At 40.2% G+C, this 24,415-nt stretch overlaps 1 protein-coding gene across 1 annotated transcript in view; it reads left to right on the plus strand.

The window, feature by feature from the left end:
* The first annotated feature begins 16,355 nt into the window (after positions 1-16,355).
* Positions 16,356-24,415, plus strand: part of ACO1 (aconitase 1) — a 35,099-nt gene continuing 27,039 nt past the window's right edge. Inside the window, exon 1 of the mRNA XM_005141480.4 lies at positions 16,356-16,548. The gene's annotated coding sequence lies outside the window, so the exon portion shown is untranslated. The remainder of the gene's footprint in view (positions 16,549-24,415) is intronic.

Below are 24,415 nucleotides of genomic sequence, written 5' to 3' on the forward strand. Positions count from 1 at the left end.
CTGTGGGGTTGAACTAGGTATTGGTCGGTGCTCGATCGGGCTGGATATAATCAATCGGTGGGTGGTATTGTATTCTATTTCCCTGTTATTTCCTTTATCATTATTATTATTGGTGGTAGCAGTAGTGATCTATGTTATACCTCAGTTACCAAACTGTTCTTATCTCAATCTGTGGGAGTTACATTCTTTCGATTCTCCTTCCCATCCCTCCAGGAGCAGGGGGAAGAAAAGGGGGACAAGTGAGAGAGAGACTGCATGGCTGACTAGGTTTTAAACCATGACAGTAATACAGTAAATTGTATCAGTACTTACTTGACACTCAGTACTATGAAAGCCAGTAACTCAACTCTTTTGTGAAGCAATTTATTTGTAAGCAAGCTGCAAAAAGCTGACAATAAACAACCAGGTCAAACCCAGGCACAGGGAGGATTTTATAAGGTTGTATAAATACAGGATTAGAGGGTGGAAAGCAGAAGGAGGCACACTGTTCTCAGTCGTGACCATTGAAAAGGTTGAGAGGCAATGGACACAGACTGAAATAGAGAAGATTCTAGAGAAGGCTTTTTTTACTCTAAGAATGTTTCTTTCCCTACCACTAGGCACTGGAAGAGAGGCATGGCATAAATTAATGGTGGAGGTAGAAAAGGAAAATTTAAAATAAGCTTTGGCTGTTACGAATGAAGAATTTAAAACACAGGCAGTGCTTTGAATGTGTCCTCGTTGGCAGCCAGAAGAAATAGAGGGCTATCACGGCAGGTGGGTTGTTTTAAACAAGTGCATTAGTATTTGAAAATTGAGGGTTAATCTGGTGGAAATGGCTCAAGAAGTATCAGCTTCCTAGGCAAAAGAAGTTTCAGACTTGTACCTTTTTTGACTCTTCATAATTAAAGTTGTTATCTAATTCAAAAGCAAATCCTGATGTTCATTTAAGTGGGATACTGTTTTGGGATGGTTTGTTTGGGCTTTTTTTTGCTAAAATCTCACAACTGAAGAGACAAGGAAAGTATTAGGTCACATTTGTGTATTCTTTGGCCATCAATGGAAAGCGAAAGAGAAATGCAACTTCTCATACCTACAGTATAAAAAGTATTAATGAATACATAGCATTTAATTAGTTTTAGTTTTGCTTCCTAGGAGCTCTACATCTTACTTCCGGGGGGGGGTGGTGGGGGGTGGTTGGGAAAGTCTTTTAAAAAATTGCTCTGATCAGAATAGAAATAAATTAAGTGCAGACCTCTTGGTTAAAAGCACTAACAACTACCCCTGAATAAGAGAATCAAAAGCTCAGATAAGTATAGCCAAGACCAAGTTCTGGCTCAGTTTCAAGTTATGCAGCAAAATGGCTGGTATGTCTTTCGATATTTGATTTGATTCTTTATATAGCCAGATTAAGATATTATACCTTTTTGGATAAAGTTTATAATAAAAACACTTTATTAAAAAAAAAAGGAAATTAGAATGCCTATCCTCTTGAACTCCAGAAAATAAATTATGTATTATCTTATATATTAATATTTATACATAAAATATACCACTCCACAAATGGATAGAGAGACTTAGATCAAAGGAAAGTGCTTCAGTCTAAAATAACTATGCCTCCTGTGGATTAAAACCTACAGAGATAACATCAATTAATATAACTGCAGCTTAACAAAATCATTATAGTCAACACTGCAGAATATGTTACACTTCTTGCTATCTCAGGATCTCCTCTGGTTCTGCTAACAAAACTGAGGCTTGTAAATAATAATCAGAGCAGAGCTGAAAGGAAAAACTTATTGTGTAAGAACATAGCAAGGTCGAGAGGCGGAAGTGTTATATCCAGTCAGCTAGCAAATATGATGGTATGACAGGCAAGCTATTTCAGCCCCAAATACACTGATTTTTAACTTTTAATAGTTTATTTCCAGCTCCTACATTTTAGCACAAATAACTTCCTGACAACATAAGGAATATGCTCAGAGTTACAGAATGATTTCTCTGGGAAAAAAAAAACAAACAATCAAAACAATAACAACAAACCAAAACCCAACTAGGCTTTAATTTATTTATTGTAAAAGATTGTCAGTTTATTTAATCATGTTTTGTCTCTGGACCTATGGAACACATGAGTAGTTCTTATGGAATAGCTAACTCAGTGCATTCTGAACTTCAAAATATGCAGAAACACCCACATAGAGAATTGGCAGATTCCACATTGGAATGACAGGTTTAGGTTTGGAAAGAGTTCTACTCACTGAAAAAAATTTTCCATGTAACACAGGTCTGATGTTGGTAAAACCACATTGCAGCTTCTCTTCTATAATTATGTATCAGAAACCTAGTATATAAAACACCATTTAATAAAGCTGTGTTTCTTACAGAAGAGGGCTCTCCAGAGTTCAGACCAATGACAACCTCAAAATTAGATCCAGCTTTGGTGTTAAAGGAGTTCTTGCTTTCTCCCAGCAGGACTACTCACCTGCTCTATCACCATCTTATGGGACAAAACTTCCCAAAGTGTAACTCAGTTCAAGATTCTAGGAACAGTGTGATTTTTCCAATTCATGCTGCAAGTAAAACTGTTAAAAACCTCCTTGTGTGCTCTGTGACATAGCTGAACAGGACCAGCACACAGTCATGGATGTAAAGCAGAAACATTCAAGGTGTGCAAGGCAGCCAATGCCTCAGGCAAGTGTGATATCTAAGGGTCAGGCAGGGAAGGCAGTGTGGCAGTGGCACTTACCTGTGCAGAGGCTGATGTCCTTAAATTCCCCATGGGCCAGGGGAAATGACCACCTAACAGCAAATCACATTCCACAGCTAAGTTAACAGAGATCCTGTACCCTGCACACTGCAGCATGAGGACAGGCACCAGCACCTCCAGCACTAAAGCCTTGATGGGCCCTGAAGCAAACCCAGGAGAGGAGCTGAGAGCTCCTCTGCACAGCCCCAGCCCAGGGACCCACCTGCAGGTATCAGTGGGCACAAGGCTGGTTATGCAACAGAAAAGGCATTGGACCCTTCGGTTTCCCACTGCAGCCCAGTCTAGGCACTGTAGTTCAGCCTAGCCTTCCCTCAGAGACCACCAAAACAAAGCTGTTGCCTTTCAGCCCAGGAATTTTCTTATAAACCACTCCACTGGCCCACAGTGCTGCTTGTGGCAAGACCTCTGGCTTCTAAAAGCTTAAGAGGCTCAATTTATCAACAACTACTTGAATGCATCTTCACAATTATTCATTATGAAGAGTTTCAAAGATCAAAGACAAGCTAAGTACTTTCTGTTTGCCAATTTAATCTTAGATTAGTTTCCTATGGAAAAAAAAACACAATGCTTTAATGCTTTCTTTCCATGTGTTAGCATTACATTAAGGTTGAGAAGGCAGACTTCAGGGTAGGATCTTAGGACACCTTGCCATTTGTCTGGGGGTGTAGTGGGAGGAAAAAGAACGTGAAACAACAGTATTAAAGTAGCAGCAGATGCACAGCAGTTACTCCTTCACTAATTGTCATGTGAATGCTTACTCCAGAGCTAGGGTTTTGTATCCTAGGTAAGTTTTCCCTGAAAGTGGATTAAACCAGTTACTGCCAGTGTAATTTTTAGTGTGCAACAAGATCGTCCAGATGGGACTATATGTGGAATAGTCCCTTTGGGCATTACTCTCCAAATAACACATTAACACTATCTCCTAAAAGGTAAAAATTACAAGAGCTGCATCAGGCCAGTAGTAAATGCTTTTTGGAGGTGGACATTTAAAAAGAGACTTAGTCTTAGTATATGTTGAAAGTACCACACAATTAAACCTGGCTGCTCAGGAGTTGCTAGCATAGGGAACATGACTGAGATATCAGTGTTGAGTAGATTGATTTTCAGTGGTTGTGGTCATTAAGATACTGCATTAAAACAGAACAAAAAAAAAAAGTGAATGGGGTTTCACTGATGTAAATGAGGCATCAAAAGCCTGGTAGCATTCAAATGAACATTTCACAGTAAATCTCATTGAGTAGATTGCTCTTGGCATAACCACAGCTTTTGATTAAGGTTTGTGGTGAATAAGGAAGTCTGTTCACTGAAAGATCAACAATGGAGGTACTATTTTCACACAGAGCAGTAGCAGAGCATTACCCACTCTCATGGCATCTAAATATTGCGCTAAGGAACAGGATAAAAAGAAACACCAACCTCTGGCTTCTTCACTGTGTTGTCCTCAGCCGCTGTGTTCAGCGGGTGTGCTATTAGTGCAACCACTAAAGTAGATCTTAATGAAGGCTTAGTTGTATGGAAAGATTTGGACATTTGCAAAGGGCCAAAAGAAGACAACTTTCTAAACAGAAGTAGCAGTGCCTAGTGTGAGATGTAAAATAGAAACTTTCAAGGTGTGCAGGGCAGCCAGTGCTTCAGGCAACAGCATGTGTGTTCTCACTGTTGCTAGGAATCAGGTTATATCCTTCATGATGCATTATTCTCTGTCCTCAGAAGCAGAAAAAATAGATTTCAGAGAAACACCCATCCTGACTGTGCCACATCATAAGTGATGTGATGTGTTCAGGAAGCTTTGGAAGAAATTAAATGGAATATTCCTGAATTGTGAATGCTGTTATATTTAGAATATTAAATTTCTGCAGGAAAACTGAGAAATAAAAAAAGCAAAGTACTAGTACAGACATTTGGGAAGAAAAACCAGGCAATATTTGCAAATAAAGCCTAAATAAGCACTGAAATTAATGTCGGCAGGTGGATTAAATATGCATATAGATGAATGACACCCAAGGAAAGTTAAATATTCCCTGCTGTTCTTGTATCTTTCATTAGTAATGTAGTAGCTTTTATTTGTTATTAGAAAAAGACTTTAACTGCTCCATTTAAGTACAATTACTATCCACAAGAACTCCAGAGGACATATGTTAACACAGAGCCCCCACTAAGGTAGTAAGACATGCATAGATGTTTTTTTCCCCTAGGCAATTAGCAACCAGGAATACAGGAAGAACACTGTTCTTTCTACTTACCAAAGTCTTGTGCTGTTTGACCACTGCTGGTGTGCAGAGGCAGTGGGAAAGTCAGCTGTTTGCCACAGAGACAAGGCGCTTTTCTCCTCCCAGAGGCTTACAGTCAGTTTTGCTCATTATTTTGCACATTAAGTCCCTCAATGCAGAGTTAAAGTGTTGTCTGAGCAGCCTATAAAAGTGAAAATTGACAGTATGCCTCAATTGATGCTCCACTAGATGCTGGGCAGCTGCAGCAGTGTGCATCTAATCAAGTTGAACTCTAGACTTTGAGTTTTTAGCCAGTACAAAAATAGATCAATATTTATTGAATTAATTATCCTGAGCATTTTCACATAATTTGTGGCTAGTGTATTAACCCTTGCAGAGTCTATCCAGAAGTTAACCCATATTTTTATGATAATAGCATTATTTACTTGTATTTTCCTGCTCATTTTACTAACAATGCCTGTCTTGAATTTCAACACATTGCCTTTCTGATCCAGTTTCCTCTTTTTCTAATATGCTTCTATTCTCAGAGAATTCCTTGTGGCTTGCTCTTACACTCTTCATTCAGAGGATCATGCTTATTTTTCTAAATATTGTTATTACAATTGACTTCAGAATTATCTTGACTGCAAATGACCACAACTGTTCTACCATAACCCTTATGTTCTGTTGTATTGCCTTCATACTTGATGTTAAAATGCTCTTACATAATTTCTACCAGTGACACCATTAAAAAAAACCTTGCAGCTGTAATTTCTATGAAGAGGTTTTGGTCCTGCCCTTATTTAAATCTCCTCTTCATGTATAAACAATAACCTAGAATAGGGTGCACCTCAGCTGGGAGGATCACCTGCAATGTACATACTATAGTATGGACATGAGTGAATGGTGAAAAGCACTGAAAGCTCCTTGGTAACAAAGCCAAATGGAGCAACAAGTGAGTGGATGGGGAATGACTGCCTCAAGACTCCTCCTCATCATTCCCTGGTGCAAGCCTACTCTGGGCAAGCCAGCACAATGCAGAGATGCCCATATTACTGTACCTGTTCCAGAAGAAGCTGTTGAGCTGCCTCCAGGCAGCAGTGCCCTGAAGCTAACTGGGCCAGCCAAGATTTAAGGCATAAGTTCTATAAACAGTGGTCTCCACAGCCTTGAACAACCATCGCTCATTTCCTCAATACAAGTTCACCCTGAGCAGTGCAGAACAGCTATGGAATTAAGCCTACATTATAATAAATAACCTATTCAAAGGCCCTCTCAGTGGTGATCTCTAGCTTTCTGTAAGGGGCCTGAACCTCCAGGGCTCCCTACAGAACTCTGTGACTTGTAGCCTGCTCATTGCCTGACCTAATTCTTCTAAATGGCTCACCCATTTTGGCTGATAATTTCCTCTAAACACCCAGACACCAAGCCATAAAAAATTTCCTTTAAATGACAGTTAATGAGCAATGGAAGATGTCTTCATGATGAAGTTATGCAGGTACTTAAGTGCTGTGCTGGATCAGGCCTTTGTGAGCTAAACTATAGGCTCACATTTGATTAGATTTTCTGAGTGTGATAAATAAAATAAGATGCATCTCTATGACAAAAAAAAAGAGAAAGAGATATATGTAAAATATTTTCAAAGCTTTTGCATTTCTCAGATGGCATGGTGGATAGAAAGAGCAAAAGAGAATGCTAAAGCATAAATTAGGCCATGCTTGTGTAAATTATACTGCCATTTAATGACTCTCTACTAAAAATTCTCAAGCTAGGCTTCAGGTATTTTTAAGTTCACATATCTTTTACTCTCTAGGCCACCTATGCATCAGCAAAAATTGCTGCAAGCACTTCTGGACAGCACTTTAAAAATAAAGGTAGAACTAACTGTTTTGGCAGTATTTTCCTCACCAGTTTCTGCTCTGTGAACATTTCACCTTGGAAAATTAAAGTAGCATTCTGTAATAAGTGAGGTCAGTATGATATTCCAAGGCAAGACAAGAACAGGCTTTATAACTGTGCTATCAAAATGCTATTAATAAAACCACATGATGCCTGTGTTCTCCTATGGATTAAAAAAAAATACCATCCATTAAGTTAAAATTTCAGATGCCCACTGAAGGCAACAAAACACTTATCTTTCTCTGTTAACTTGTATAAACTATCTGCTACCACGTAGTGCTCCATTTTAGTAAATACTCCAAGGCTTCTGAAGAGAATATATGGATGAGTAGGATTTCTGGGAGAAAAAAAGATAAAAATCTGTGGCTAGAATATTCTACTTTCACAGCTGAGTTTTATATCAGGTTATTTTTGTCTTAGGTTATTTTTGTTTGGGTCCACAAGGTTGTATTTATAAATGCATCTTACATTAAGCATCTAAATTTATTCCCCTGTTTATATAATTCCCCTCACTGTGGTATCCAAGGGCTTCATGGTTATCCCCAGGACAACCCATGCTGCAGTAAGTACTATTACCTCTTTCTGACAGATGGGAAGCCAGGCATGCCAGAGTATGCCTATACGGCACAAGGCAGTGCTGCAGAGAAATATCCAAGCCAGCTCTGAATGGGAAACCTATGTAGAAAGTATCAGGCACCTAAGTTACATCTGGTGTCCCTCTGTACATCCCTGAGCGTTGCTGAGCCACACTCTGCAGAAGCACACAACAAGGCTAAAGGCAGTCTTCATTGTGCAAGGAACCACAGCCAGAGACTCTTGCTCTTGGGACCACTGAAATTTCCTGAGGACTTTTGCAGAACTCTAGGCTGAACACAGCAGTGCACAACCTTAGATATATTTTGCTTCTGTTAACATCTGCTTTTGTGTTTTGCTGTTTGTACACAACCAAAGAAGCAGACAGGTCCTCACAGGTTTAGAAGGCTTTTCTTGATACCTGTCTTGCCAGAAGTCTAACTGCAGCAGCAAAGAGACTGTAACCTGTTTATCATATTGCTTTAGGAACGTACCACAGGTGGCTACTCAGCTCCATACACTATTTATTTAACTGTTTCTTCCCTAGGACAAAACATATTTATATTTAAAGTATCATATAATTGTACTAAATTGTACCCACACTGTTTAAAAAAAATAATCAAACAAATTATCCAAGGAACATCTGGCATGAAGGATTTGTCTTTTCACCTGGTCTCAGGTGATCAAAATGCATGCATATGTTTCCACTGGAGACAAATTATGAATGTGTGTGTGTGTGTGTGTGTTTTCTTCACTTCTCTTTCAGTCCTTAAAAAGAAATGAATTTTAAATGAAAGTGCAGCTTGGGAACAAAAACGCCCAACACAGCTCACTTCAAAAATCTCAGAAAGCATTTAAAAGCATTCTGGAGAAAGGAAGTATTTGTCAAAATAATTTAATTATTTTAGTAACCTCTGTCCTCTCACAAATCTTAGTCTTTTCACTGAGATCGCTATTATTGATTTTCACTTTTCCAGCGCTAACAAGAATGAGAGATGAACTGTACCATAAAGTCACTTCTCTTTGTTAGTTACATTGACACGGTTTTAGATATTTTGTAAACCTCGCTAATGATACATACTCTTTACAAAATAAAACCACTCTAGAGCTCGCACAGCTAGCTCTCCGCGGAGGACGCGGCTGCTGCCAGGGGCTCGCAAGGCTGTGCGGGCCCGGGCCTGCCCGTGGGTGAGGCGGTACGCGGTGCTGCAGGTAGGACGGGAGCGGTCCCGGGGCCCTGTCCCGGGAGCCGCGGGAGAGGCGGGCCCTGCCAGTGAGGAGCGGTGCGGTGAGCCCCCCGCCTTCTGCCCCCTGTGTGCCTTGGGAAGGGGCTGTTCTTGTCAAGGAGTGACGGAAAGCATCTTCCCGCGGCAGGTCCTTAGAGCTGACTGAGGATGCTAATCCACTCGAGGAGATAATAAAGCCTGGCCGTGCTAACTGCTGAAGTGCAAAGATGCTTCTCACGGAACAATTGCATCTTTCAAAATTATTTCTGTAGGCTTCCACATCTGCAACGTCATTTCTAAAGGGCTGGTGTGAAAAGCTGAGTCTGAGCATTCAGTTCACTTAGTGATGTCAAACAGCCGCAATCTGGTTTAGAATAGCTCTATTCCTGCTTTTAACAGTCGAGATGGAAAGGCACAGAGGGGGAAATACAGACAAAGATAGGTTGGAGGCCCAAATCAGAATCTGAGTGAAAGACACAGAGAAAGCAAGAATACAAAAGATTCTCCTATATAGGTATACATATTTTATCTCTTTAACTTAAGCTGAAATCAATATTCTCTCAAGTAGTAGGATTGACACTTCTCATCCTTGTATCAGGTGTTGAGGTGTTGAGTGTATAGCTGTTAGAGTTGTAATGCTCTGTTATCTCTGTGGTGATGTAACTCAGGTAAGTAATACTTTACATTAAGTGTATAGTTGTGAAAATATTCCTGTTGAAAGTAATGTTAATTAGTGTGAACTTGATTTTCCTAACTTAAAAGTTCCTGAAGCATCTTATGCCTTCTTCTATTGTATGTTCTAAGTTATTTTAGCCTTTTATTTGTTGTTCTTAATGAGAATCATCTCCCTGTTCACATAATATTTACATAAAACACCAAAGAGATCATTGAGTAGGAAATCCCGAACACCTACTTTCAACTGTTAATGACAATGAGGTACAGCAAGAAATCTTTTGGGATCCTTATTCAGCAGTTGCACGCAGAGTAGTAATGCTAACAAAATCCAGACTCAGTGTGCCTATTTGAGGCATGCAGTAGGAGTTCAGTGAAAGTTACCAAATGTCTCAAAAAAATCCCTTTCCATTATCATGGGTAGGTTGTTTGGTGTTATTTTTGTTAGAAATCCATTAATAACCGATATTTTTTTTCAATGTAATGCTGAATCAAGTTCTGATTTTAACACATATATTTGAATTATTTTACATATACTGCACTTTATAAATCAAATTATTTAGCAATTTTTAAGAAGTTTTCCTGTTTGTTTTCAAAGGCAATGGAAAAACCAGTCTACCAGTAGATACAGTGTAGAAATCTCAGACACTGTTTATCATATTGCTCCTCAGGTAATCGTTGCTTCCTAAAACAATGCTCTGTATATTCAGTCATCAGACAGAATAGTCCTACAGCCTTAGTGAAGGCTCAGGTTTAGTTACAGTAGTGTTTATTTATTCTTAATCACTAATCTGCTAAAAGGTAAGAGTTTCTTCCATACTAGATTTACTTGACAGCTGTTTTTAAGCATTTTGAATGCCTTTGAATGCCCTTGAATGCTGAAGTACAAGAAAAAGGCTCAGATAAGAGAGACTTCACAATAATATAAACACAGTAACATTGCTTTGTTATTCTAAATATTTGCCTTTTTACCTTAAGTCTATGCTTTGCTGTGAACCTGATGTCTACAGCCTGGAAAGTGAAAATAAGACTGTTTGCTTATTCTTTGCTTTTTCTTAAGTGAAATAAGAGAACACATTGTTCCTATTTGCATATTTGATTGGGACATTTAAAATGTATTCACTATTTGGCATATTTGCAAGAAATTATACTTAAGAATTACAAAATCACTGGTAAGGGATGCTACTTCCTTCCGGATTACAGCCCTGTCATAAATGTAAATTTGCATTTGCAACTATAAGTTGCTTTTTCCTTTTTCTTAAAATAATAATTTAATATATATATATCTCATTAAAAAGAAAACCTACCCTGAGCTACCCTGGAAGTTAGTACAGTTCAAACTACTTTTGCTTGCTTATATGCAGTAATTTCCTACATCCCATGGCTCTGGCCCTCTAGACAATTTATCAGTTTATGCAGTATATCTCTTATGTTTCAGAATTCAAAACCAAGGCTCAACTTCGAAGCTGTGAAACAACTTCATTTAATTCCTAAACTTAATTTATTTCTGTTTAAAGTCTCCTTGTATAAATGAGCTGTAATGGAAGAAGTCAGATTTTTTTTTCCTGGAAACATGCAGAATATGATTTCTTTAAAATTCTCTGATCTGTTAATGCTGCTTTAAGTGGATAAAGACAATATATCTGAACCAGCTCCTTAGTAGTATACTAAAATAAACCAGAATACAGTTTGTAACATGAATATTGCAGATTATGTGTAAACCCAAAGTAAATACAGTATTAGATTTGAGGATCAAAGTAAAATTCAGTTATTTTTATTCAGGCTCCTGTCTTCACTGAACTTGTGTTGGTTTAGTTCCTATCTGTGGCTTTCAACAGATATGATCTGGTTTTATCTGATGTAGCAACTTTAATGCAGGGTGTGGGTCTACTCCAATCTTTACCTGAAATCAGATTGCTAAACATTATAAAGCTGGATTGGTGAGGATGCTATTCCCTGTACACCTGGAGAAGTAAAAATGTGAACTAGGATAAAGTTAAGTTGTACGAGATAAATTACAGTTTTGTTTTGCCCATCACAGCCGGGCTTTCATTAAAAAAAGGTTATATGGTGTTCCTTTACGTATAGTGAACCATGTAACTGTACATTTCCATACAGAATGTATTTAATTTCAGGCTTGTTATCTCCTCTTAATGGGTATTTCTTGGGAATTACCAGAAAGATTGAATGTTAACTCTGCACTGAAAATGGTGGGATTAAGTCATGCTCTTTGTAGTTGTTAAAACTAGAGAATGAATAACTCATACAGTCATTCTATTTGAGCTTAGCTAAACCTTTTCAGAAGGTCTGACTTTCTTTCTGTTTTGTTTTGTTTTTTAATCTAGAGATATTAAAATAAAAAATCCTGAAGAGGAACTCATGAAATTGGCTAAGGAATTTGATAAAAATCTAGTAGAGCAAGATGCTGCTCACAAACAAGAGAAACTTGGTCATGACTTCATCCAGACTGACTCAGAGTCTTTAAGTCATTCTAAAGACGAAGCAAATAGGAAGAATCTGAAATCACTCCTTGGTGAAGTTTCTGACACAGATATTGCTCTCTCCCTGAAATCAGTTGGACAAAGCAAAGGCACCGCTGCTGCAGAGCCCTGTCAATCTACCAGTCAAAATTCTATAGACCTTGCGGCTGAAGTAGCCCTTTATGCTCTTTTTGACTGCTCTACCCAGAAATGTAGTGAACAGCTGAGCCAAGGACTATCAGATACTTCTTTAAATAATAGTTACCATGAAAATAAAAGCACCTTGGAGGAGAAACACCTTCCTGAGCAAATTAAAGACACTCAACATCGTAACTCAGAGGCATACAAAGAAAACACTCCCTGTGCACTTGGGAGTATGAAACAGACTTATACACACACTTACACATAAACACTATCATCAAGTCAAAATTTTGAATATGGAGTTGTTTCCACATTGCAGCAAAAATATAAATTAATGCAAATACAGTGTTATTGTTTCTCCTATTTTTGTAAGAAACCTCCCTGCTATTTGAGTAACTCCTGAGTTGTGAGCTATGAAAAAGAAATTCACCATCAATTTGCTTCTTATAAGTGAGTGCACTCACTCGAATAGGCCCCAGGGGATGTGGGTAAACCAAATTCCGGATGTTAGGGCAACTACAGATAATTACTAGTCAGTACAGGGAATGGTAGAATAGTGCAGTAGTAAATGCTCAAGGCTAAGTTTACCAGTCACTAAATACATGACAACGAGCATATAGTAGGAAACATGCCTCTTGGGTAGAGGTTAGCAACCATGTACAAGTTCTGTAGGCTGCAAAGTGAAAACAGAGGGCTGAGGCTGGCCACATAGTATATAACACAGCAGCCTGTGCTCCAGAGTTTGTTTCTTCTACAAACTTTTTACAATAGTTTATCCCCCACTCCATCAGATTAATAACATTTTCTGCCAGAGTCCTGAGCTCAGTCTTTCTGAGCAACTGCAACACGAACTGTGAACAGCACAGATCCAGCCTGTGTGCAAGGGTATTGTACATTGCATACACACCAACAGTTTAAATTATGTTCTGAATGTGGGATGTTTTAGGGTGAGCACGCCCAATAATTTAGTCCAGGTAAAATCCTCTACACCATTTCAGCTATGCAGAGAAACACACTGGTGGCCAGCAAAGACTTCCGCATTTCGTGCACATGATTCTCAACAAGGACAGGAACTGCCCTCTGACTTCTGTGGTGCACACAGTTTTTCTGATGCTCAGTACAGTGACTATAAACTGGTCAGAGATTATCTACATCTGAAGAAATTCTGCAATACTGTTATGTAGCCTGGTGTTAAAGGTACAGTGCTGACAATCAAGTGTTAGCAGTCTTACTGGTCTGTCTGTTTATGCTTTGATTTTGGGTACATAATCCAGTTCTAAACTCCCTTTTCTTCAGTTCGTTTTGCAGAGCCAGACAAGTGCTTTTACTCAGCAAGAGAAGTGTGTGGTTCCTGAGTAACTTGTGTGAATTCTGACTCAGAATCAGAAGAGGGATCTGAACTCCCAAGCCAATGCCCTTCTAGTGGAGGCCAGTGAATGACACGAAACCTCCGCTAAAACCCCATTTAACCAGCAGATGGCAGAACGTCAACCTTTGTTTTGGTACTGAAGCTTAACTATGAAGTTCAGTAAGCATTTCTGTAATTATGTGTATTGAAGACTCATTTGAAGAAAGGCATTTAAGTAAATCAGTGCTAAGACCATAAGCAAATTATAATATATTTGTTAAAAATATGCCGATTAGAGCATTTCCTTTACAGGATGCATACTTATCTAATTAGAGAAGCAGCAGGCCCCCACTTATTTAAATAACCAGAAACCACTCTGGTATTTCTAAACAGTCTTCTTAGAGACACTATTACTGTTACAAATAACAATTCAAACAGCTTAAAACACACGGATGTATGTGACAAGTGGTGAAATGAATTCTTTGTGAGCTGCCAAATCAATTTATTTTCCTGTACTTAGAACAAGCTGTAGCCCTGAAAGCTACCACCTCATCAGTTCCCAAGCCTGCTCATAGATGGCTTCCAGGAGTGAAACACTTTTACTGAGTGCTGAATTAATTTGAAAATATGAATTTATATCATGTTCTGCAGAACATAGTATGCTATACGATGTACCCTTAGATGCTGCTTGTGGGGGCACAGCACTCCAGAGGGAACATCGTCAGGTGATTTCATTATATTGCAGATAGCCAGTAAAAGCAGAACATGTGCAGACAGTGCTATGGGAGGACACTTCTTTGGAATGATTACTTCAAAGGGCAAATAGCTCTAGGCTGACAGCTGTTGTTTATAGCTTCCCCCTCACCTCAGTTCAAGCCCAGTTTAAGGGCAATTGCAACAATCTGTGATTGCTGCAACCTCAGTGATCAGCTGAGGCTTCTTGGAAGATTACCACAAGACAGAACTCTACTAATTGCTGTATGTTAAGGCTTTCCTGAGTGTAATGAGCTGAAATCATTCCTTGGAAATCCAAAGTATTTGTAATTTCTTGATAGGATCAGAATGAGTAAAATGTGTTTACAGCAGGACAGTGAAGTCAGCAACTGAACAGACATGATAGACTCCCCAGATTTCTAGAACACTGCTTGGTGAATAACCTCAAAGTACACTCTGGAAGGAATTTGAGGTTAGAAGAAGTCTCTTGTAAATGGCTTTACACAGTAAGGCAGAAAGGACAAATACTGACACACAGTTCCTCATCTGCTGTGAAATAATTTAATTTAAAACTCTAAAAAACAGGAACTCACAAGCCCTGGGACACTCATGACTGCCACATGAAAGGCATTGTTATTCCAGTTTGCATCCATCTTCAGTGCAAGAACTGAAAGTCATTTTCTTTATCCCTGATTCAGCACAATGCACGATTGCCCAATAAAGCTGTTGGACATTCTTGTAATCCAGTATTAAAACTAAGAACCCATTTCATTAAACATCTTCTCAAAAAACAATGGATCTACTGTAGTACTCCTAGCAGTCTTGGAAAGGACACAAACCAACAAACTTAATAATCTTCTAAGTAAACCATGTTATTGTAAACTCAGCCCTGCTGACATGAATGACAGCCTCAAATACTCATGTTGCAAGCACCAGCCTGCGATAACTTTCAGAGAGCATTACCACAAACCTTTGAACGAGCAGCCTATCTTCCAATCCCATCATGGCCTCTGTGTCCTTACACATCTCATGGAGATTTTTACCCTGAACAGGCCAGCTAGGGAAAGATTTTTAATGGCAATACAAAAGTAGAGTATTTTGTAAATAACAGGACATTTAGAGGCATCAAGTTGGATAATAGTATGTTTAGCTACAGAGGGGCCCTAGAGGTCTTAATTGTACCAGTGAAATCAGTAAGTGTGCCAATGCCAGGATTTCAGTATTTGGTTAAAAAAAAAAAAAAAGCACCCTATGCAATGTTTTTTGTTTGCTAGACCCTGAGATCCTACCACTGGTTTCCCTTGGTCTGCAAGTTACAGCTGGACATTGCATACACAGGAGGATCTGCCAGCACAGGTCAGTGTGCAGGAATCTAACCCCTAGGAGAGCCATCTTGGGCATTTTTGGGGTTTCATACTGCATTCCTGGCAGATTAAAGCACTTCCATTTTCACTCCTTTCATTGGCTTGCTCACCTGAGACACACTCCTCTGGGGCAAAGCCAGCAAGCAGCCATTTGCTCTTAGTCTGAGCTTTCTTCAGGGAAAAAAAACCAAAACATTAAAGGTCTTCCTTTCCTCAAGTTCCAACTCTTAGTGTTCAGCAAGTCTCTGAGCCACTGTTCTCTGAGACCTTCTCCAGCCTTGTAAGACACATCTACATTCTTCCTCAGAAATGCCCCTTTCCTATTTATGTGATTATTTGCCTAGAATTTCATACTTTTTCAAGTATTCAGGCCCAAACCATACAGTCATGGGCACACTGGACATTGTCTAACACCCCATAACACTCTGCTGTGGTCATGATGTTCATGAGATTCTTTTGGATGTCCTGTACTCAGACGTCATTCTTCAATATTGGCGTCAGGATATTGATCTTGACCAGTTTATAAGTAACAGGGTGTCTTTGGTGACAGCCAAGGCAGTGGGCTCTCCCCCAGCCCTGCGGTGCAACCCATTACACTGTGCAAGTAAGCAGCCCTGTCTCAGGCCATCCTAAGGGAAACCCATTTTTTTGCCAGTCCTGGCCTCAGAGGCAGGACCCTGGGACCCCTTCTGAAGCGGAGCAGGTGCATGGCTGGGAGCGTGTAGATCACAGGTCAAAGCACACCACAGCTCATGCCCCGGCGCCCGACTTACAGAGCTCCAGCTCTGCCGTGGCTTGGTCCCTAACAGAGGCCTGGCCTCGGCTCCGCTGCCACCACGCTGCCCATCCCTGACGTGAGGCCATCCCTTCCCACGGGGCACAGCCCCCTTGTTTCGCCTCGTCTCCCCGGACAGAGGCGCCGCCCCACAGCAGCAGCGGCTCCCCGCGGGGCCAACCTCAGAGAAGACTGCGGGCAGAAAGGGAAGAGCACCCCGACGGGCTGCCCCGCTTGGCTGCCCTCCCTCTCCTCCCGCCTCCCCGCTCGGCCACCAGCCGCCATGCCCCCACGGTCGTCCTCGAGCGATGGGGCGGAGCCACGCGGGTCCTACCCCTTTTCTCCCCGCGCTCAGCAGTCCCTGACGGCGAGTAGCGGCGGCTGGCTTTCCTCGCTCCCGGTAAGAGCAGGCCCTTGCTGCCCTCTCTCCCAGCTTCGCGGCAGCTGCTCGGGCGCTTTAAAGTGGCTTCACCCTGTGCGGCTGCTCCTGTCCTGGCGGCGGTGAGGCCTGCCAACCGCGGGGAGAGGTGTGGGGTTGAGGGGCTCCCCTTGGGAGAGAGCGGGTGCGGGCCTCTGGCGGAGGGCGGGGATCGGCGGCAGGGCAGGGCAGGCCAGGCCAGGCCAGGCCGGAGTTGCGGTGGGACCGGGGATCATCAGGCGGCGGCGCGGGCGGCCCCGGCTGTGGGGTGGGGAATGGAAGGGCGCTGGTGCGGCGGGCCGGAGGCTTCGTGACACCGGCCCCGGGCAGCGGCCGCGGCCGCAGGCCCCGTTGTTGAAGTGTGGGTTTCGAACCCGTGCACACCAGGAACGGGAATTGGCTTTTGCAAGGCTGAGGAAGGAGAATGACTAAACTATCTAAAAGAAAAGAGCGGGAATGCAGGAGAAGTTGTGCTGCTCTGTCTTCATCTACACAAGCTTTTTCATTAATTCTTCTACAAGAACAACTCCAACTTTGTCTATCGCTATTTCTGTAGTAATTAAATAGTAGATGAGAGTGCATTGTGAACGTATCAAGCATAGGGAAACCCTGCAGTATTGCAAAAAAACCCCCAGTAGAACTGCAGTATAACTAAGAGAAGGGGTGGAAGAAAAGCATTAGAAGGCAAAGCCTCTGGTAAGATTAAGTGAACAGGGTTTTAATAGTTTTGGTGTTTTGTATTGGGTGACAAAATCATCTGGTTTACATTCATGGCACAGACAGCAGGTGCGAATGCTCCATAACGGTAACAGTTGTGGAGGTTATAGCATATATGCAGGTATTTGCCTTGTCATTTTACCTGGCTGAGGACTGGGGCTGTTTCAGAATCTGGATTAGGTATATGTTAGGATTAGTCCCTGTGGATCTGTGCAGTGTGTTGCCATGTTTCATAACACTACCATAGTTCCCTCTTACTTTTCATTTGGAGGTTGCACTTGGATACTTGGCTTCAACCTCTAAAGTTAGCTAGGCTGGGGGTGGGAAGGACAGGTCTGGACTTCAGTATTCTTCAGTATCAGCAGGAAACTTGGTCTAAACCAGATGATTCTCTCTCCAAACAATTGGAATTGAATTAATATCTCTGAACACTCAGTGCTGTTCCTATTATTCAAACCGGCTCTATCAATCCACAATACTAAAGTAAAGGAAGACCACCCTAGAGAAATATTAACACTGGAATGTTTATTTGGTATTGCTTTGCTTAAAAGCAGTTGTGCTCCATCAGAATGTCCCAATCAACTTCTGGGGATTGTTACTGCTTCAAAGAAAGTAAGAGGAATTTAATGAGCATAATGTAGGAAGTGCAGCTGACTCTCATGCCGTCCAGGATCTGTGGGGCGTGTGTAAGGAGTTACTTGGAAAATTGTCTATACTTTTCTCATTCTGGGCTTTGTAAGATAGAGGAAATTTCTGAAGAGGTTTTCAGTATATGAAGGATTCTGATTACTTAGTGGTGCTTTGTAGCCTGTATCATGCAGACTATCAGTCAGACTGTCGGGCTTTCAAACTGATTTTTTTGGTCATGTTTGTAATTTAAGAAGAAATATTGTTAACATTTAAATAGTAAGAATAGGAGCAGATTTCTCTTGATATTTATTTCCAACAGATTTTCCTTATAGGATTTCACCACATAATAACTGGAAATTTTCTCCCTCCCTGGAGTAACAATCCATTTAAGATTAGTGGAAGGCTATGAACTGAAGAGTGGTCCCTTTTTTAATTTTGGAACAGAGAAAAGGTAGCCAAGAATCTTAATTTCCAGTATGCTCTGTCTGTGTGAATAGGAGGTAAGAATTTTTAAGGGTGTTTGCCTTCAGTGGTGTCTTAAGGGAGTGGTTAGTTAAGATTTCCTCTACGTATTTGGCACTTCTTTGCAGGAGCTGTGACATCCCACAATTCAAGGGTGAGGAGTCCAAAAACTTGTGAGTGTTCAGTTTTGGTTATTTTTTATTGGTTTTGGGGGTGTGGGTAGGAGGGATGTTCAGTTTCCCCCCTAGCCTTTTAGTGGAAAACTAGTCTGAAGATGCCAGTTTGACTAAAAGTGTTTTGTGAAAACTGAACTTGCCTCCCCACAGAGCTTGGCCTGTGAACTCTGGTTATCACCTAGTTGGAATTGTCAGATATGCACTTGTTCCACTTACAGACTGAAGCAATGGGTGTTTGAAAACTGGATTCATCTGTTTGAACTGTTGAATAGCTGCTGAGATTGTACAGCATTTTTTGTTGTGATAAAATTATCTTTCATTATTTCCAGAGCACAAATTCAGAATTAGTCTTAAAATGCCATGAAAAGTTAGGACTTTTCCCCTGTGATGGCAGATTTATTTCACAACTGTAGTAAATCTCTCAGCAGTTTTTTTATTCTGAAAAGACTCTTTCCACCTACATATCTTTGATAGCTCTGAAACAATTCAAGACAGCAAGTTGCACAGAGGTGCAGAGACAGCAGTTTACAGAGCTGAGTAGAGCATGAGTAGAGAGCTGATTCACAATACTCCTGCTTTTTTTTCCCTTTCCCACGCACCTCTGCAGTGTTCCTTCTCCCCTTCACGTGAGCCTTGTGAAACAAACAGATGAACATGGAGATGTTTTTTAATCCTTCCTGCTGAAGTTGAAACCAAATTTCAGACCAAGCCTATGTACACACAGCACTATCTGTATTTGACTTGCAGCACTTACATGTTATCTTGCCAGTGGGAACATGTTTCTATGTGTTACGCAGGATTTTATATTACTTGTTTTTTACTAACACTGAAAGCTGGTTCTTTAAAACTGGTCTATGCTGCATATTTATTAATGAACAGTCTAAGATTGCTAGCACAAGGGAAATGAGCAGCAAGTTTCTGCAGATGTAGGAAGCAGGTTAAAGGTCACTGTTGCTCTTTCACAGGGAAAAAAAAAATAAAATCCAGGGCTTCATTTTTCTGTGTTCTGTTGCCTCCAAATAAGCTTCCCTGTATTCTCAGGCATAATACTGCTCATTTTCCTGCAGCAAAAAGAAAATTAATCTCTACTTTTTAGGATATGCAGTGGTGACTCTGACATAATGTTCCCTTAACAGTTACTTGTGCCTGTTTAATTAGGTTCTGGATTTTGTTAACTGTAAGGCTAGATTGTGTTCCAGAGGCTGTCTGAGGATACAAGATATGTGTGCTTGCCTGAGTCACCAAGAGCTGGTGAGATGTATGCAAGAGAAGTGTTTTGACTGTCTCTTAAGCCGTAAGTGCTCTAAGTGTGTTGAAGTGAGGGAGGATGTAGTATTTGGCTTTCCAGAGGGATGACTTGAGGGGTTTTAATATACACATCTGGGAATCAGGTACACATCTAAACTTCCAGCTCATTTAGAGCTAGAGTTGCTTTAAGACCTAAAGGTTTGGTTTCACAAGCTTTATCTGTGAATTAATCTTCAGTTCCTATATGTGAATACAATGCTGCTAACAAAGTGAAATGGTCAGAATGCTTATGACAGCCTGTGAAGTATAGAGATTATAGGAATATGCACTTAGTAACCTGTCCAGTGCACTGGAAGTGTACCACATTATGGCTGTGAATAAATATTTTAGCATTGCAGGTGGAGTTTCAGGCCTCAGGGGAAAGCAGTAGTCTGCAGTCCAGAGTCCCATTTATGTTCCAGTACAGAGTTCCTCTCAAGTATTCAAGTTGAAAGAGGCTTCTTGAAAGCTTAGAGAGTATTTAAAAGAAAACCCTCCTTTACATATTACTGCATTTTCTTCCAGTGTGCAGTAATGTGTACTTTATACCAGCAGAATAGTAGCTAAGTCATCAGATTGTAAGTAGCCTTCTCTCCAAGTATCTCTAAGTAATGACAGACTTCTCTGTGTAACAGAGAAACACAGAAGATTCTTTCTCAAATCTCTGTTAACACTGAAATCTCAGCACTGACTGCTTACAGCACTGTGTATTCTTATAAAGTGGTCTTACCTGTCACAGGTAGAGTAAGTGTTAAATAGTAAGAGCTTCTCTTAATCAAAACAAGAAACCTGTGTTTTTTGCACCAGTAGGTGTCTTCATCTGTTCTGCTTGCATCCAGAATTATGTGTAGATACATTGTAAAACAGGACTGTGCTTGTTGTAGTAGTGTTGAACTCTATCCAAATTGTGGGGCCATTTGTAGATTGGGGGTGATGGTGTTTTTTGCTTGTTTTCTTGCCAGATTTTTTGGGGGTGTGTGTATGGTGTTGTGCTTGTTTACCCCATAAATACCTATTAGTTAGGATTTTTCTAAACTAATTTGAGTTATGAATTGATTCACTTACTAAGGGTTTATTACTGTAGACACCTGACTGATATTGGAAAAAGTTGTTTTTCCATATTAAAAATGCAGACTTCTGGCAACATGTTTAACTTGGATATTTTCCTCCTTTTCAAGCAAGGTAGGCATACCTTGAAGCATGCTGCATTTCTAATAGCAGAGAAGTTTCTACATGTTGGGTCTGCTTAGGGGTCTTTGTGGTTAGGTGATCTATGGGTTCAGTAAGTTGGAAGCAGGTATCAACATCTTTAATTATGGCCATTGCTGAGTAGAATGTGAAACTGAGAAAACCTGTGTAAGTTGCAGATGCTCATTTTCTGTTGGGGAACTGGGCAATAGCTCTCAGTTTAAGTGCTGTTCAGCTGTATATAATTCTTAGTAATGTTACAAAATGCATGCTCAGTATTGTCTTCATGAATTTATAGCTTGTTAGACTGCTGCTCTGCTGCAGCTCCCCCTAGGTTTTCTAGTTGCTTGCTTTTGCTATTTAGACGTGCTTGTAAGACACATACTTGTCAGCTAAGTGCATATACATATACATATGTATATACATAAAACATCAATCAGTTGAGTGGACAAAACTACGGGAAATAATTTGGGGGAGTAGGAGGAGTTATGATAATTGCAGTAGGAGATTGTAAGATCAGATTCAGCATGGGTGGGAAATGCTGTATTTTCCAGGCAAGGCCGTGAGTGTTCCCTGTGACCTCTGCCTTACCACCGGATGAGGGCTATTGTCATAGTAGTCCTGCCAGCTCACCTTTTCCCAGTTTTCAGTTGGAAGCTTCTTCACAGGTTTCCTGCAATACTGTCAAGCCTGAGCCTTCCCCCTTTTGTTGATGGCTGACAAAATACTATCTTTACTTTGGCTGAGTGTAATAATTCTATTATTTCTAGCATCTGTTAGAGTGTTGGAATTAAACTGCTTGTTTTCTGAGTGTGTGCTTCCCAGTGGTGGTTGAGAATTTACTCACTCTCCAGGAAGAAGAGCTTTTACTAACTACTACTACATTTTAGTCAAGCTATCAGATATTTTGTTTTATTACTAGATGCTTAAAATTAGCTCTTCCTGTTAATAACATAAGCATCCTTGTATAGTTTGGAAGACAACAACTAAGAAACTAAAGATGTAGTACAAAAGACAGTGGTGGAAACCTGTTTTTTTTCCTTGAGTGAAATTAATGTCTGTACTAAAATGCTGAATGACTGTGCCTATTCTGTTCCTGCTTTATGGCCTGAAGCTTAGACAGAAAATGTTTCATACAGAGGCCTTTTTTTCTTTTTCTTTTTTTTTTTTTCTGCACGTCAGCCAAGATGAATCTGTGTCCTTGGTTTGTCCTCAGGCACTTATGTAATACGTATGGTTACTACTAATCAGGAGTTTTTGCCAACATTCATGTAATGTACTACAGAAGGAGCACGATTTGCTACTGTGTATTTTAGCAGAAAATTACTCTTTGTGCTAAGGTTTACTATTACTCTATATAGTTAGAGTTGAGTGGGCTCCCTAAAAAACCCAAAACAATATTATTGCTGGTATTGATGTGGTACAACAAATGAAAATAGGAGCAGTTGTGTGGTTGGGTTTATTTTATTTTACTGTGGTGTGAAAGAGATTTTTCCTTTAGGCTGATTAGTTGTATTCATGTTTACCTTCAGCCTTTCCTACAACTCTAAACAAAATAGATATTATGTCAAAGTGATGTCTAGAACGGCTCTGGTGTCTTCAGGTTCTCTCCTAGGTGTAGTGGGAGGCCAAATAGCACATCTTTTCCTCCTCTACAATCTGCATGAGGTAATTTCAAGTGTGGAACTATGGGATATATCAGGACACTTTCTTAATTCCATTCATTTTGGTAAGATTTTAGCTTGTTGCTATTGTTCCTAGTCACAACGCTGCTTTTAAAGGGTCTCACGTACAGTCTGAGACACACAGCTAATCAGAAGGTGCTTTAAATAATACCTCAATTACTGAACTGAGTCCTTTTCAAATAGAAGGTGGTGTGATGTGACTAGTGCTGAATTCATATTGGATACTCAGAAAAGATACATCATCTTAAGTTTTGAAATCAACACATACAACCTATGTTTAAACTCCTGTGAATGGGATGATTTTTTGTGTAAATTTTTTCTTTTTTTAAGAAAAGCTATTTTAAATTATGTACTTGAATCCTTGTGGAAATCTGCACAAGATTTTAATATGCTTCAAGTGTATTTGATTTAGTTGATTAACTTTTAAGAGAAAACAAAGAAAGAGGAGGGTACAGGCATAGTTTTCCTTCTGTCCCCTGAGGCTTGTGCATACTTTTGTGTCATCAGACACCTTCCAGGTTCCTGTATCATCAAATGGTGTGGTCTTCAGGCTGCCATAAAGACATTGATCCCCAGTACAGCCACTACTTATTTTTGCACTGTTTTTTTTGTTGCTATTAAACATCTGAGCTGTCATGGTAAAAGATGAGTTTACTGACCCATTCAATACAGATGAAGAAAAGAATGTCGTTGTACTCAGGTTTTGCTAGTGCAGATGCTTTTTTGTCCCAATGTAAAACTCGTGCTTGCTAGATGAATTTGAACCCTTCTGTGTTAACATCTAGGGTATGAATCAGCTGTTACAGCCAAGGATTCGTTCTCTAAAGAGCAAATGTTGCATGCACAAAACCCAGCTTCCTTTTTTTATACTTGGAAAGTTATGATCTTGTCCAAGCAAATTTGCTGTGCTGGTATTCATGGTTGGAGTCCTTCTGCACTTTGTTTCTCTGGGGTGAGAGAGAAGTGGAGCTGGGAGAAAAGAAAGCCAGAAGTGAGACTTGTGGTGAGCTGATGTGCAGCCTGTGAGGGTATTTGAGGCATGCTCTCAAAAGAGATAGAGCTAGGTGGCACAGTGCCAAGCAGCTGTATTGATGTAACAAGGTGAGTGGGAAACAATATTGGTAGTTAGGGGGTATTGATCTAAATATGATCAGCATTAGACAGATTATCAGCGTTCACAGAATTGTGTTAGTGGGCACAGGAAGGGGTAAAATATAGTTATTGTTTGTCTGGTACATTTTAGACAAGTCATGTAACCATGTAAGTCTTTAAAAAGGTTCCAGTAACGCAATTCTCCTCTCCTTTTTTTTTTTTCTTTTTTTCTTTTTTTTTTTTTTTAACTCCCTAGTTGAAAAACTAGGAAAAATGTTTTTTCATACATTTCAGTCAGCTGAAATCTGTGGTACCCTTGAGTGGTTTCCAGAATTGCACAATGAAGAACATGTGTCTGGATAATGGGAAATGAAGAATAACTCAGGCTAGTGTCGCTGATGTATTCCAAGGTCAGGATGAACGCAGTTTGGGTGGGTGGCTAGTGTCTGTTGCCATTAGAAACCTCTTAATCTGTACTTCAGTCTTCCTGAGGGCCACTGTTTGGAATCCTATTTCAGATGTGACCTCCACACAAACACTTTTGAGGTTGTTAGGTGGAAGGTGAAGTGCTGTCTTGAGTACATGTGATGAGCTATTATGGTCTTCATGCAG

The sequence above is a fragment of the Melopsittacus undulatus genome, chromosome Z (genome assembly GCF_012275295.1).
Source record: "Melopsittacus undulatus isolate bMelUnd1 chromosome Z, bMelUnd1.mat.Z, whole genome shotgun sequence".
NCBI lineage: Eukaryota > Metazoa > Chordata > Aves > Psittaciformes > Psittaculidae > Melopsittacus > Melopsittacus undulatus.